Source organism: Amphiura filiformis, chromosome 2, assembly GCF_039555335.1.
Source record: "Amphiura filiformis chromosome 2, Afil_fr2py, whole genome shotgun sequence".
NCBI lineage: Eukaryota > Metazoa > Echinodermata > Ophiuroidea > Amphilepidida > Amphiuridae > Amphiura > Amphiura filiformis.
This window is the reverse complement of record NC_092629.1, coordinates 13,885,145-13,902,466: the sequence shown is the minus strand read 5'-3', so window position 1 is coordinate 13,902,466 and position 17,322 is coordinate 13,885,145. Positions and strand designations below refer to the sequence as shown.

Here is a 17,322-nt window from a genome sequence, read left to right as displayed (position 1 = left end):
ACCATTTTATGGGTTTAAGAACCTTTTTGGTTGGTTCTACACAGAACCTTTAAAAATGGTTCTTTGTCAATGAACCTAAAAGGGTTCTCAAACCCATAAAAATGATTCTTTACAGAACCCAAAAAGTCAATAGAAGGAAAATGGTTCTTTCTTGAAATATTTTGGGAAAGGGTTCCATATTCAGGACAAAAATGGTTCTGAATCTAACTAACCTTTTTTCTCTAAGAGTGTGTGAGGTACTACTTTTACATTCAAAAATTGGCAAAGCATGAAAAATTACATGCGGGAACATTTACACTTCTACAGATAAGACTAAGAGTTGATCGCAAGTACTCTTTCCCAAGATTTACTATGTATACTCGATCATGATGTCAGTGTTTTTATGTGGTTGCGCTACAAGCGTGCCAGCATGTGTATACGCTCTGCATCTGCGGCGTTAGGTTATTATTTGATACAGCAACCAGCAAAATGTGCACCTACTCTTCAATACGACCAAACTTTCGGTGAAATAAAGTTTATGTTCATGCTATTTATGTTGTGTGGGCAAGTGGGGTATTTTTCTGTTTCAGGTTAAGAGGTCAATTGTTAGGTTACTTTTGATTATTCAGAGAAAATGCTCCTTCCCCCTAAGTGTGGATTTTTATCTTCTGGGCTACCAATGCAGTGACAAGCAAACATTATTTGGTTAAAAACTTTATTTTTAATTCTAAAGCACCAAGGTGAAGTATCAGAGATGCAGCTAGGCCCAAAGTTTTTTGCATTTTTTACTATCAGAAGACATTTGAACATTCTCCAATTGGCTTAGATTAAAATCCACATTTTTAATGGCCTTGTCAAGCCAGGCAGGTGAATATAGATTTTTGTAGACACCTGCTAAGAGTTGGTTGAAAATATGAGTTATCACTTTTAGTCTTGCTTCTATTTGAGCCATCTGTGTTGTAATGAAGCATACAGATTGGCTCATTGCAGACAGGTGTATCTTTGGGATGTGTGTGGGGGTGTGTGTGGGCGTTTGTTTTCACTTACAAATGTGGACTCAATGAGTCCACATGTACGTAGTGAAAAACCACACATTGCAAAACGTGGACGTCCATGGTCAGCAGCAGAGGGTGCTATTATAACTTTGCATATGGATTATAACTTTGCATACAGTATAACTTTGCATATGGAGTACTAGGGTTCTCTATTGTAGGGGTAATACCAGGTCCACGGTTAGTGGTAAAATCTCACAGAAGTCCACATTTGGATTATGATATGTCTGTGTGCATGGGTCCACGGTTTCACTGTTAACAACCACACACACAATACGGGTCCGTGGTTGTTGGTGAAAACATGTAGGGGTGTGTGTGTCTGGGGGGGGGGTCATATTCACCCACTTCTGGGTACTATTTGTAAAAATAAAAATAAATGCTGGCATTCATACAGCGCCTTTCACATGTATTAAAGCACTTTACATTTATTCCGATGTCGTTCCACTGAAATTGGCACTACCTTTATGGAAGATTCATTAAGGTCATGTGTTCCACAGGGGGTGTATGGATTTCAACTGGAATAGTCCATTTTGGAGCAGATGACACTGAATTAGGGAGCATGGTGGCCGAGCGGAACGAGCTCCGACTCATAATCAGAAGGTTGCGGGTTTGAGCCCCGTTGACGCCATCGTGTTGTGCCCTTGTGTAAGGCACTTTATCTCGATTACTCTTCTCCACCCAGGTGTATAAATGGGTACCGGCATTCTTAAATGTTGGGAAGGTAACAGACTCGCTATGGAGGAGGTGTAGCGATCCCCCTATAGCAACATAACATGGAGGAGTCTGGCCCAATCGCCAATGAAAGAGAGATGGGCACTCCGATCACTGTTTAAACAGGATCGTCTCCTTTACCTTTACCTTTTACACTGAATGGGTGAAATTCACACTCCCTGTGTGGAGATTAAGGGCATATCTTCCACAGGGGGTATATGGATTTCAACTGGAACAGTCCATTTCAACCGGTCATGACCAAAGAACATCAAATCACATTATGAAGAACAAGTCCATTTTTATTTTAAACTTCTCTCACTGACAATAATGGTTTTGGAATAATGTGTTTTTCAGAAGCAATTGAATTAGTGGTTCTAAAAACATGTTAAATTCATGCTGGCGACTGGTAAAAATTATGTAAAAATGTGTGGAATTATCAATTTTCTTGCACGGACATTTCCATAAATGTTTGACTATCTCTGTCTGTGATCAATCAGCAGAAGTATTTTGTCGCAAAAATTCAATTATTACAAGACACAACCAAATATAAATTCATTTGACATTGTCTAGTTCCTACAATTTAACTGATAAAACTTGCAAACATACTTTTGAAATCAAGGCATGATTTGCGGGTATTTAAATGAATTATGCACTTACAAAAATATGAAAGTTCCTAAAATATGAATACTTGTATGCTACCGGAAATGGTAATAAAAGGTACAAGAAAGAATTTGGACAATATTTTTTGTCTTGTTTAAAAATTTGATCAAGATATTAAAAGTTACATTTAGTCATGCTCTTAAAGGAGTATTTTGTGATCCAAGCATCCTCTTTTTATGACATTTTCCAGTAGATATCCACGAAAAAAGCTTATTCCCAAAATTTCTGTTGATTCCGATTTTGCGATTTTGAGTTATGCAGGATTATGTGTATTACATTGATCCATAGGCCACTGTTGTTATTTCATTCTGGTATACCAGAACGAAATTCAAATTTGGCGATATTATTGCTAAACGAATTAATCTGCAAGAAATATTTGGTACATAAACATTATGTAACCAGAGGTATCCAATGGTATAAAAATCTCAACTTTTTTTGAGAAAAGTGGGGGGGATGAGGCTGTGGATCACGAAATGCCCTTTTAAACATAGTTACATTTATTTAGTCATGCTCTTAAAAGCCTGATCACATTAACAGAACATTCTAACATTCTATTGTAATATTCAAAATAATGCGCTAATGTTCAATTTTGAGACATGCCCAAAAATAAACACGTGTCTAAAAGTACTTTAGTTTGCCATTACAGTAGAATAAAATATCCATGTTTTAAAGCAAAGTGGAAATGATGATATCATGAAGCATCAATAAGTATATCATTTTTGTCAAAAATCAGAAAAAAGGGTATGTTTTGAAAGGACATTGTGCATGAAACATCAAAAAATAGTAAAATAACAGTCATTTTTTGCTGTTTTATGGTAGTAAAAAAAAAAAAAAAATTTGACCAAAATACTTGTTGTTATGGAAGCCTAGGAAAAATACTTCTTTACAGATCTGCAGACATTACGCCACTGTATACTTGTACCATATCCCCTCACACACACCCCCACACACAAAAAACAAGAAAAAAAGCAACATATTATAAGCAAAAAATTTATAATTTGAATGTAAAAACAGTCGTTATCGCATGGTTACTGCAAGTCAAGTAACAAAATTTCCGAGCTGCGAAAAAAACATAGAATGTAAATAGGAAAAAGGAAAATACAAGACGTCAAAAACAGCTCTCCAGACATGCCCTGAGGCTACGAAAACTAACAGCCCAAGTTGCTAAAATATTTGTGTTCCTAAATTTTTAACATGCACTTTACGAGACTTCTATTCCTCTAAATTATCAAATCATAAACCCTTTGATAATAATAGATGCCTCAAGTTTTAATAATTAGCTATAGAACAGGGAAAAGTGACATGAGGATGTTTTGGGAGGAATAATTTGTTGTGAAAATATGTACCCGTTAAATAAATGACTGTTGTTGAAGCGCAGACCCATTCAACAGACTGGAGAAACTTGTTCCCATGGGACCCCCTCGGGCAGTAAATTTTGCTTCCGTAGTTGTTGCTGGTCGTGCTAAGTCACGCTTTAGATTAGTTGTGGTGGAACAATAGCTGCCGTCTTGTATATTTTCTTTGTGGTGGCATATTATATACATAGCTGCTTTTTGTGAAATTTGCTTCTGTGGTTGCTGCTGGTTGTGCTAAGCCTCACAATAGTCATGGTCTGACAATAGCTGCTCTCTTGCATTTTGTTTGTGTCATACAGGGTCAGCTATTGCTTGGTTTTGGGAAGTTAATGCTTTATGTGATTAGCATAATAGCTGCCATACAATTAGCTGTTGTAGCTGTTGCTTGGTCTTGCTGAGTCAGGCTTTAGACCAAGCTAGCACAGGCTTTTGGGCTGTACTCTGATACCTGTCTGATGATCTATGATCACTGCTCGCTTCGCTCGCTGTTCGAGAGTTATTGTGGTTTGAGAACGGGGCTAGTTTTAGACCGGGCCTTAATTCAGTGTAGTGTGATCATTGATCCAATGTATAGCTGCGCCCCTTTTCTGTGATATTTGGTAACATAGTTACCAACTTTTGGAACCCCCGGATGTATAGCTATTGCTTGCTCTTGAATTCTGTGTGGTACTGGTAGGCCTACGAGTAGATCAACAACAGGTGCAAATAGGGGGGAGATGTGGGATTTCCCGGATTTTGTACATGATCTGTGTTTCTACTGGGGAAAGGTTACCGGATAATGTTGTTTAAATTGGATTGTTACCAGTTAATATGTTCAGTAGAAACATATTACTATTATTTTTCCAATAGAAACATAATGATGTAATGGGTGCTGGGTGTTGCACTTCATTTATGCAGGCCTACACTTATGTATGTTTGTGTGTTTAAATGGTTGCTCTGTGTGGAAACATACTTGGGTCCTGATGGGACCAGGCTCAAACAAAATGCATGCCTATATATGGAAAGAGAAGTCATCTGAAGTGAGAAACAGATTTGAAGACAAAGAACAAGGAAAAGAAGGCCACTTCCAACAATCAAGTGAACAATTTTACTGTCAGCCATTGGCTCAAGACAAAAGAAATGCTTAATCCAATCTCAACTGCTACTGCCTACTGATGTACCTGATTGTGACCTTAGGTAGCTTTGAGGGCAGGAAAACATTGTCAGTACTTCAAGTACACAATACTACATCACATCATTGCAGTATTTTAAGAATCAAATGCAGATAAATCTATTTCAGATGACTTAGAATTCATTAGATGACACATTGACATATGTCATTGAAGACTGAAGAAGAGAAAGCAGAGAAGTGATCTTACACTTCCCATAATGCATTTCTTACATTTTAATTTCCCGAACTAATTTGCTATCTAGTGCAGTATGGGTCGATTAACGAAATGCTGCTAAATGAACAGAGCACATCCTGATCTTGCAAAATATGTTTATTTCTTGACTATCAACCCATGTTGAGCCAGTCTATTCTCAAGCTGAAAACAAGTGGAACCTGTATATAAAGTAATGAGTGTCATTTGATGTAATGAGGTGCTGCGTCATGTTGCAAAGGATTCTGGGAAGGGTAAGATATCTGCTCTGAATTGAAAGTGTTTGACAACTGGAAGTAAACCAGCACATCTGATATTTCAATTCACATGTCATAGATGTGTTTTATCACATATGTATGTAATCACATAGGCCCTATATTATATCATCAAGATTGTCTACATGATGCACATTTAATATCTGGATTGATTCAGATCTATGTGGGCTTAGAAACCATAGAGGTCATCAGCCTTTTACCATCTTGTGGAATTCCGCTTTTTGTCATGGGTGCGAATCTGCGTAATCTTCTGCAGGTTATTGCAAGGTAATTATATTGATCGATCGACAAGATGGCTGAAAATGATGTCACACTGACAGTCTCTATACAAAATAGGTTTATGCCATGTATAGACCATTCCTTATAATTGGCACTTCCTTCTATTCGCTGACGTAGTACACGTTAGTATCCATTGGTTACTGGTTCAAGCTTAGGCTCATACACCTATTCCGAATTATGATATGCCATAGGCTTTGTGTAGTGATCATTTCGATCAGTGGTTCGTAACAAAGCGTGAGCCACTGAGCCAGTTGACCCAGCAACGATCATATTCTAACGTATACTACACTAGTGAATTGATAGGGTTGACATCAATATCATATACAATATAATAACTTCAGCGAGGTACTAATAAAACAAAGTGAGTATCATACGATTTATATAAAATAAGCACAGGATATACACTTCTTGACCTTGCTTTCAATATCATATTACATGTGATATAGATGTGTTCATCCCATCAATGGCAGGAAGGTGCTAGTTATAGGAATGGTCTATGCAGCTGTCAAAGGGAGTCTCAAACCTACCCTTCTCAAGCCATTCACCTTGATTCACCCTTCAAAAATTATTTTTAGGCAAAGATTCACCTTCTGTCCAAAAATATTAGTTCAAGATTCACCACAAGTAAAAAATTATTAGATCAATATTCACCTGATCTGTGAGTGCTGGTTCTATGTAAAAGCATATACTAGTATAATAATCTACACAAGGGTAAAGATTATTCAATGATTCACCTGTGCAATTATTTATTTGGTTGAAGATTCACGGAATCTGCAAACTCACTGGGTCAAGATTCACCCTATGGTTTTGTCCTGTAAGTTAAAGATTAGACACATTTTCACCAACGAAATGGTGAAGTCTTGAGGAGGGTAGGGTCAAGATTCCCTTTGACGGCTGCATTAATGATGCAGTCTAAATCAATTGATCCACCCTCAACTCATGGGACATAATACAGAGCTCTTCAGCTTGCATTGAACTGAATTAACATTCTGTGAATATCCCCATCACACATTTCACATGAACTTCTCATAATATTTATGTTTCAAATCCATAACACTTGTAGCATGGTAGTCATTAGGTATGGGGTGAAACACAGATCCAAGAAAGAAATCCCCCTAGGGGTAGGTAGGGGGAAAGTCATCAATGGTGTTTCCTCTTTTTTATGGGGTGAAAGACATCGGTAGTATTCATCCCAGTTAGTAAATTTTTAGTGGGTTCACTGTAGGGACAAGTTTGGAACTGTGAAGCTTTCGGCAGGAGTACTAGCTTTGACTTCTTCAGGACAAAGTACATAAGAATGAGATATGTAAGCTGCTCCTTGCCTATTGTTGGCTCTGAAAAGAGCGGTTCAAAAGATTGCCCTTCATTAAAAAAATGTGAACATGTTTATCCCATTGATGGGGAGGGGTGAGTTGCCTCTATGGGATAGATTTTAGTCCGTCAAGCAGTGGTGTAGCCAGGACTTTTTCAGAGGGAGGGGGTATCTAGTATCACGAGTGTGGCAAGCTTCGATGAGCAGTGGCAGTGCCAGGTGGGGGGATTCCCCCAGGTCAGAACTCTTTCCCCCAGTTGCCCTCCAGTTAAAACCCAAAATTACCCGACCTACCTTAAATTCCCTGATTTTGAGTTTTTTTACATATAGACCTACATGAAAGAAAATATTTTAATTTTTGAGGTTAGCTGTATGAAAATGACTGTTCCATGAAAATTTTGTGTTTTACAATATTAGACACTTTCTAAAAGAAGATGTTTTTTTTTCTTTCTTTTAATGTTGAAATAATCGTTAAGTGAGGAATTGAATTATTGACACTTCACTGATCAATTTTTAATCGTTGCTAAAAAGCGGATATGAAGCGTGTCGCATGCTATGGGGAATCTTACTACTAAAGGTGATGTTGACCTATTTATCATGTTTTGTTTAACTAAGAGTGGTTACCGCACCATAGCAGAACCATTGGGCTATGGCAGTATATTGTGGTATACCACTAGCACCCAGGGGGTTATACCTTCTTGGGATTTTGAGATATGAAAAGGACCCAAAATATGAATATTGCAACTGTCCTGTATATTTTGTCCAAACAGATCTGCTATATGTTGGTTCGCTTCCAGTTCGTTAGGGACGTCAATGCCTTATCGCGGTTACGATACAATCATGCCAACAAACTGCTCTTGTAGGCTTGTGTGTACACTCTACGCAATCAATTTTATGTGCACAATTTGATTCTGCGACCAGCGAAATGCGCACATACATCACCACCGAACTTGAGGTGAACCAAAGAATACATACCGTATTGTTTGTAATAAACGCTCCCCCTTTAATAAACGCCCCCCTCCAATTTTTCTGTGAAAAATTGACAAATATCAAACATTTCCATGCCATATCGTGTAGGTAAGCTTAAAACTTGAATTAGTCATGTCAGTCACGATCACTAAATTGCATGGACAAAACCTATTATGACTCAACTCCCATCCATTTCATTGCCTAATTATGGTAGAATTTCACTAATTCCATGCACTTACAGGTGTAATTTTGTTGTATTTCCCACGAAAATATTATTTTCCGTGGGCGCCGCCATCATGTATAGTCATAAGTCCCTTCTTATAACAGGAGCACCATCGGGAAATTGAACCCAATTTTTAAGCATTTTTCACTGACAATTCACTTCCAATAAACGCCCCCCCTTTTGGAAAAATGCAACGCCCCCGGGGCGTTTATTACAAACAATACGGTAATTTGTTTACATACGCATTGCATCCAGTCCCATTATCTTACAAAATAAGATAGTTGTGCAGGTGAAATGTTTGTCCAATGTTAATACTAAGATTCACAAAGCAAGACAATAAAGAAATACATGTGTACGAGTGGATATTCATACGTAGTAGGAGATAAAATGAATTAAAGTTTTAGCTTCAACAGTACACTATTGTATTAAAATAGCGTAGTGTTGAAGTTAAAACTTTAATTCAAATACATATGGTTTACAAAGCACTTTATACGTGATCTTTATAAATGGTCTACATTGTATAATATTGCACACAACTAGTCATTATGCCCTGAATGTTAATTTTCTGCTACATAATTTGCGCATAATAATGGATGCATAAATGGCAAGACATTCGATATCGGACCTATCACTGCGGATGCAATTACTAGTTCATCTTTCTTCAATTCCTTGCTACATCAAATCCCATGTCTTCAACCTCTGGAGTAGTAAATAGGTCATATCCATAGTTCTGTATCAGAGGAGATAGCTTATACTTCCCATAATGCATTTCTTCCATTTCAATTTTCCGCACTGATTTGCTATATAGTACCACATGGGCTAGAGCACATCCAGATCTAGCAAAATGTGTTTATTTCTTGACTATTGACCTATATTAAAATGAAAACAAAGGAAACATGTACAACGTATTTGGAGCGTCAATGCGTCATTTGATGAAATGAGGGGATGTATCATGTTGCAAAGGATTCTGGGAAGGAAATATATATTCTTGTTAACTGTATCCATTCATAAGAATGGGTTCATAAATCATAGATGACTTACTATTTGGCTACCATTAGCAATATGTTATATTTTGGCATACATTTGATTGGCATATGAGGTGATATCTTGATGGATACTTTTGCTTCCTTCTCTCTAGCTCTCTTTCACACCCTTGTCCCCGTTTTGCTATCTGCCTCATTTTCTCTTGTTGTGTCGCACTCTATCTCTTGATCTCTTTCACTCTCTGCCACTTTCTCTCTGCATCAATGTTTCCCTTTCTAGCACGCTCTCTTTTCTCTCTCTCTCTTTAAACTTTTCCTTCTCTACCTCTTTTTTTTCTCTTGCTTCCCCCTCTCTAGCTCTCTTTCATACTCTTGTCCCCCCCCTCTCTTTGCCTATATTATTGTTCTGTTATCTCTCTTTTGATTCTGTGTTTCTCTCTGCCTCTTTGTCTCTATATCTCTCTGTTAAGTCTCTTCCTCTCTTGTCTCTCATTTTCTGTCACTCTCAACTCTGTTTATCTCCCTCTCTCTCTAGCTCTCTTTCGCTCTTGTACCCCTTTCGCTTCCTCCTTTGTGATTTTGTTTGACTCCTTCACTTTCTATGGTTTTGACTCCCTCCCTTTCTCCAGTGATTTTTACACCTTCACTTTCTCCTGTGGTTTTGACTCCTTCACTTTCTCAAGTGATTTTCACACCTTCACTTTCCCCTGTGATTTTGACTCCTTCACTTTTTCCTGTGGTTTTGACTCCTTCACTTTCTCCGGTGATTTTGACTCTTTCAATTTCTCCAGTGATTTTGACTCCTTCACTTTCTCCAGTGATTTTGACTCCTTCACTTTCTCCTATGATTTAGACTCCTTCACTTTTATTGTCTCTGCTCTCATTTTCTTTCATTATCTCTCACTCTCTCTCTCTCTCTTGCTCTCTTACATTCTCTACCTCTCTTACTCTCTTTGCCTATTTGTCTCATTAATCTAGCTCTCTCTACCTTTCTCTTGTAAACCATTTTCCTCTCTCTCCCTCTCTCCTTCCCATTTTATCTCTTACATCCCCTATCTCCCATAATAAAGTTAGCAGTAGCACACGTAGTGTTACAAACCATGCATATGGAATGACTCAAAACAACCAGCAGTAAAAATAAGAGATAGAGACCAGAGTCAATGGACCATGGCCGCTATGCTCTGCTTCATTAAAGCCTCTCATCCACTCTCATTTTCTTCTCGTGGATTTCATCTCTTTTTGCGTAATTGCTTTCTGATTGAAACAATGGTTAACACCTGACGATTCGTCTTCGATAACGAGTACCACCAGGTGGTTTGCGACCATTCAACCCTCGAGTTTCCACCTGTTCGTAATCGCAATTGAATACGGCCTAGGATATCGCAACGATATGTTGTAAGCGACGAGCACATGTTTTGAATCGTATGTGGACTACTTCGGTCGTGGCTTTTGGTTACTGTGAGTTATACTGTGTGTGTTTTGCGTACAGCATTCATCAATGTTCTTGTATGTCAAATCACCAAGTTAGGAATATTGCACAATTATTTGTTTTCTCTCTTTGCATTTCACTTCTGCCTTATGAATTCTACCCTCCCTCATTCCTTAATTATTTCCTTTATTGTTTGTCTTATCCCCTCCTTCACTTTCTCCTGTGATTTTGACTCCTTCCTTTTGCCTGTGATTTTGACTCGTTTACTATCTCTTGTGATTTTGACTCATTCATTTTCTTCTGTGATTTTGACTCATTCATTTTCTTCTGTGATTTGAATCATTCACTTTTTCCTTTGGGTTTGACTCCTTGTTTCCCAGTGATGTTAACTTGTTTACTGTTTTCTGTGATTTTGAATCATTCATTTTCTCAAGTGGTTTGAACTCACTTCACTTTTCTCCTGTGCTTTTTATTCTTTTTTGCTGTGATTTGTTTGCTATCATCTCCCTCATTTTATACCCACCTTTAATATCTGTTATTGGTTGCTTTTTGTCTCTTTCTAACTACCCATCTTCCTTATCACACATTCATCTCTCTTTCTTTTTTCATCTTTCTCCTTCCCTTCATCTTCCTCCTTTCATACCCTTTTCTGATTTCGGTTATTGATGCTCTATCTTTTTCTCTCTCACCAAACTGTCTCCTTCACTTTCTCCTGTGATTTCCTCCTTCACTATCTTTCTTATCTCCCTCATTCATATCGCCTTATTCTTTCCTTTCGTTCATCCCCTTCTCTCCGCTTCCCTTCACCCGTTAAGCCATTGATAACCTGCATTTGTCATAGACGGTGTGACAGAAATGATTTATTGTTGTTGTTTGTTGATCACTATTTTCGGTTCACCTCAACGACCTGGTTTTAGACCTATTAGACATGCGACTATACTTATGAAACCATAATTTTCACAGCGTTGGGCATTCTACTACCATCCAATGAATTTGGCACCATCGGAACCATTATCATCAATACCATTAGGTAAGCTTATGTACTCTTCTGCTGCTGGATCACTGGGTTTGTGTGACCTGGTTTTATGCGTCGTCCGACAATAAACGACCATTTCATGGTGATGCTTCCTCATAGGGCTGTTCCAATTGAAATCCATACTCCTGCTATCGAAGACATAACTGTAATCTCCCACACAGGGAGTGTGATTTTCAAATGGGGTTTTCTGAATTGGTGATTCCATTTAAAATCTACACTCCCTGTGTGGGAGATTGAGGTCAAGTCTTCCATAGGGGCGTGATTTTTAACAGTAATAGCCCATTCCTGATTTCGCACCATCAAGATCGTCAAACAAACCAGTTTCATGTTCTCTCATCTCGCGTCGGATCATTTATTTGGCAGTTTTAATAAACAAGCATCATTTGCAAATGTCAACGTGTGAGAATATGTATAAGTCACATTTTGTATTTCGTCAAGAGGTTTAGTACATCATTAGGAAAACTTTTACTCCATTAGCAGTTAGAGATCAGTAGATAAGGTAAGTCAATATTGCTGTATCATTGGTTTCTTCATTTCAAAGAGTTAAAAGAAGTTTGAATTGAGCTGTGTAGAAGTGTCTTGCAGTGCTAAAACTTACCTCTGATGGAAAACACAACAGCTTACAGAAAGAATATATGTTATAGTAAATTGCTGAACTGAAAACCTTTGGTGAGAGCATACATCCCCGATGTTCATAACACGTACGATGCATGAAGCACACATACTACTCTTCGGACGGAGGTGCGTTGTTAACATCTCGGAAAAAGTAATTTTCCTGCTTTTTTGTGGTCCAAATTTCCGCACTTTCTTTTAATTTCAGCCTGTTTTGGGCCTTTTTAGCCTCATTTCACACATTTTTCAGGTTTTTTCAAACTTTTCAGGTTTTTTCATGGATGATCGTTCTCATGCCTGAGTACGCTATCAGCAAAAGTTTTACAGCAAAATACTATTGGCGACGAAAAAAGCCTTTCACAGGCCCAACCGACCCAAGTTTTGCATTTTGGTAGAATTGGTTTTTTTTTGTAATTTTGCTAAAAATCATTTAAAAGCAGCCATTTTTTGGCCAAAAATTATTTGGAACATTTTAAAAATATGTTTTGCAAAAATAAGAAATGGCCAGATTTGTCAATCTTTGATTGATATTTTAAGGTGATTTTATCATTCTGAAAAAAAAAATCAAAAACCAATGTCCATAAAACGGGTATTTTTGGTACCTTGTGCACATCTTTTTGCATGCAAACCAATAAAAAAATCCATTTTTATTAAAACCTTGTAGTCATCCTCCTCAGCTATCAAAAGGCCTATCTAATCTAGTGGATGTAATATACAGGGTGTCTCAGAAAGAGCTGGCTACAACAAATGTGATATTTTAAAATGTGTTGCTGACAATAAATTTAATTGAGAGTTTTTGGAGCCTTTTGTGTGTCTGTCTCATTCTCTAAAAACCCTTTTTAGAAAAAGGGATCCTCCAATAAGCAACCCCGGGCATGAAATTTTCAAAAAGGGAGGCGTTAATTAAAAGTCATTTTTACAATGATAATTCCTGGAAAAATCGTTAGGTAAGCTTAAAAATCACAACAATATGACAAACTATGAACTTAGGATCAACGACTTATGGTTCACTTCCAGTTTACAATGTAATTTTTTACAATACCCGATGTCATTACCGATCATTATATGTGGACCCTGGTAAGCTTACTTGAATACAAGATAGCTTGGAAATTGTTTGTTTTTCAGGGGGAATTCAGGGGGGGGGGGCACATTTATTTAATTCAATTTTTCAAAAAAACTGGTGCGGCATTTATTAGAGGATATAATTATGGGACATGTATTACGAAAAACCCACCCTTTTGTATGGGTGGACGGACTTGCCAAGTAAGGCTGCCCTGTATTTTGCTGAACAAGTGACTTTAAATGAAGCACTAGTTCATTATTAATGTTCATGAAAGGTATTGAAATTATGAAATAAATGTTCAATATTGAATACACTGGTTCACTTAACATAACATTTCTCCCCGATAGAAAGAACAAAATGTTACAAATGTGCATTTACACAAAACAGCAATAAAAACCAACAACAAGCACAATGCATGCATTATAAACCAGATCGGAAACAATAAAGACTAAAATAAAATTTCTTACCATGAATAAATTGTACAAATTTACTAGGTACAGAAAAGAACATTGCAAATAAAATTACATTTAAATCTACTTAGCGTTTGGAAGAAGAAGAAAATGGCAAACATCATTCAACAGCATACATTTTGTATCATGAAGAAAAAAAATAGCCACTTCATAAAAGGGGTCATTTTGTCGACCCACTTTATCCACAGAAATGGGAAATTTCAGTTGAATTCCATACACCCCTTATGGAAGACATGACCTTAATCATACACAGGGGTACCGAATTCAAATGGAGTCACCCATTCAGGTAAACCTATGTGAAATTCACACTCCCTGTATGTAAGATTAAGGTCATGTTTCCCGTAGGGGGTGTGTGTATTTCAACTGGAACAGCCCAATGTTTGCTTATTCAGAGCCGGACTGTCATTTGGTTTTTAACGCCAAATCAAAAGGGTAATTTTACGAGTTTTGTAATTTTGCAAATTATGTCTGCAAGAAAGTTTCAACACGTGTTAAGATAACAAAGAGATGCATATTCAGTTGAAAATTTTGTACAAAATATTTTGTAGAATTGTGGAAATGCATTGCTAAAAATATGTCATATTTGTGGAAAAGCGATTTGTTTCATACATGCAATGGTACTTTTTGTTGGTAGCATACACATTCATATTGTTGGGCTTTTTGCAAATGTCGCTGAGTGTATTTTGAATTTTGCAAATTATGTCTGCAAGAAAGTTTCAACACATGTTTAGATAACAAACAGATGCATATTCAGTTGAAAATTTTGTACAAAATATTTTGTAGAATTGTGGAAATGCATTGCTGAAAATATGTCATATTTGTGGGAAAACAATTTGTTTCATACATGCAATGGTACTTTTTGTTGGTAGCATACACATTCATATTGTTGGGCTTTTTGCAAATGTCGCTGAGTGTATTTATATAGTAAATTTAACAAATCTTAGTACATTGTTTATGATAGCTCTTATAGATACCACAACTGTTGCTGTTTATAGTGAATCAAAATTACTGCAAGTATACATTCCCTCAAATATTGAATGACTGTAGCCATATACTGAGGTTATAACTTCAGAGCTGTGTTTTATCTACATCCCATGTGTCCTTGATGCAATCACCTTAATTCATATGCACGAAATCGCTAGCCAGTACAACAAAACTCCTGTGGTACTGGTCGATGATCTTGTGCTTGGCATCCGAGGGGTCTGAGGTTTGAATCCCGGGTACCAAGTGACTTCTTTGATCATCTTCTCTCCTTTTCATGCCTTCTTTCCCTTCCGATAGCAAACAAACCATGGGTCCCGTTTTAATTAACACGTTTTTCCTAGATTCAGGCCTGTTAACCCTAACCACACTAAAACTCACTAAATTACACTAGGAAAACCACTGTGTGATGCCTTAATGCAATCACCCTAAGTCATATATACACACAGAATTGCTGGCCGGGCCAGCGAAACCCCCATGGCTACTAGTCGGTTATCTTGTACTTGGCACGAGGGAGGTTTAAGGTTTGATTCCCAGGGGTACCAAGTGACTTCTTTGTTCATCTTCTCTCCTTTATTTGTTCCTTTGTTCATCATCTCTCCTTTTTCATTCCTTCATTCCCTTCCGATGGGCTGTGTTATGGTTAATGGGCAATTGCATGTGTGGTTGTGGGTGTCATAAACTGTGTGGTTTCAATTTTTTCCAACATTCAACCCATCTAGTTCAATAACATGACTACACGTGTTGTTTTTGCGTGGAATTGAAATAGCAAGGAAATGCTATTATACAGTATAGCCACTAGTGAGCATGAAATTGTCTATATCTCCCATATTGTGAGCACTCTTTTTGTTGTTACCGTTGAATCACAGAGTTTGTTGTTTTTGGTCTGAAAGTAGATCAGGAGTGAGATAACATTATATCAATGGTACTTTATGGCCACAGTGTAAATGTCATTGTTATCCATTATAGCTCAGTATTCATGTGTAAGTGGGGCATCAGGAAGAAGCTTCTTAGGAGCCGATGAATGGTATTGGTACTGTTTTACTGTTTGCTTAAGTTGTATAAAAGTTGCTAGACGGCTGTTTTTGCTATTCAAATATGTGTGTTTTTGTACCTGAAAAGACTGAAACCTACTTAAAAGTCCTTCAAATTTGAAGAAAATGTTCGTCTACACTTTGGACCTTCTATTCAGAGTCATTTTCTGTGAATATGTGTGTCATTTTAATCGGTAGAGGGCTCCCTACTGAACCCTGTTAATCTGCTTGTGGCATGTTTGTATTGTAGCAAACTGCTAACTTGAAGTGTATGCATGTGTATGTCCAAAATGAGCAAAAGAAAGTTTTAAAACAACATCTTTTGTATTAAATAGATTGTGAATTCTTTAAATAGTTTTGCCAGTATCCATTTCTTGAAAGTATACATCAAAGTATGTAAGGAAATGACAAATTATGTGCACTGTAGAAAGAACTGCAAAACATGTTGCTATCTACTGAAGATAGTAAAATATTTTTCAAGGTTGGAATGAAATTGGGCTATTCCAATTGAAATCCATACACCCTCTATGGAAGACATGACTTTAATCTTCCACACAGGGTTGTGATGTTCAAATAGAACTACCTGAATGGGTGATTCCATTTGAAATCTACACCCCCTGTGTGAGAGAGTAATGTCATATCTTCCATGGGAGGTGTATGGATTACAACTAGAATAGCTCAGTGGCAATGTCTGTTTGCATGAGTAAAATGTGTGTTGTGTGTTGGTATGTTTTCATCTTGAAACATTGACACACATGAATAAAAGCTTAGCACCAATGGACCCAAACAAACCGAGGATGTCCACAGATGTTAGATACTGCTCAATATAGGGTGACATACATAAGTATTCATATATCAAAAAAGTCTTTTATGAGAAATACCTGTCCTCGGTCTCTGTGTGGCAATTAAGTGTGTGTGTGTCATCAGTTTTGAGGTGCAAATTGAAAGTGGTATAATAGTTGTCCTCGGTTCACGGTGAATAGGGGTATTAAGGGGTGGGGTGGGTGCAAGTTGTAGAGATTAACGAAAGACATGTGACTGCTTGAATTACAAAACCAAGTTGTTATCTACCAAAAATAACAGAGAGAGTGAAAAGAGTGAGAGAGAGAGAGTGGGGGAGGGAGGGGTGAACAGGTTTTCAAGTATTTTGTTCCTCTCTTGCTCTCTTGCTATTTTTGTTTAAGTAATACGTAGCCCCCCCCCCATATAATGATCAGATGTTTATTACACTTAACATAATGTTTTGTTGAAAAAAATCTACAACCTGAACAGACCACTATAAAAATCAAAACACATACATGTCATAAATCACCCGAGAGCAAAACATCCCATTCGACTCATTCATGTTGATTATTCTTAGTAAATCACAATTTTCATATTTTATCGTGGGCATTGTTCTCCACTGTGCTTTTATGTATTTCACACAACAGAGTTCTTCATCATTGATATCATTGTTATTTAACACTATCACCTATAATAGTGCTGCACCATCAGTGGAAGGTAATGGGCTGTGTTATTACCGTCAATTCTGCGCATAG

General features: G+C 37.3%; 1 protein-coding gene across 3 annotated transcripts in view; it reads left to right on the top strand.

Annotated features, from left to right (window-relative positions):
- LOC140145914 (vitamin D3 receptor B-like) overlaps positions 1-17,322 on the top strand; it is a 495,422-nt gene that overhangs the window by 101,025 nt on the left and 377,075 nt on the right. The gene's annotated exons all lie outside the window — the stretch shown is intronic.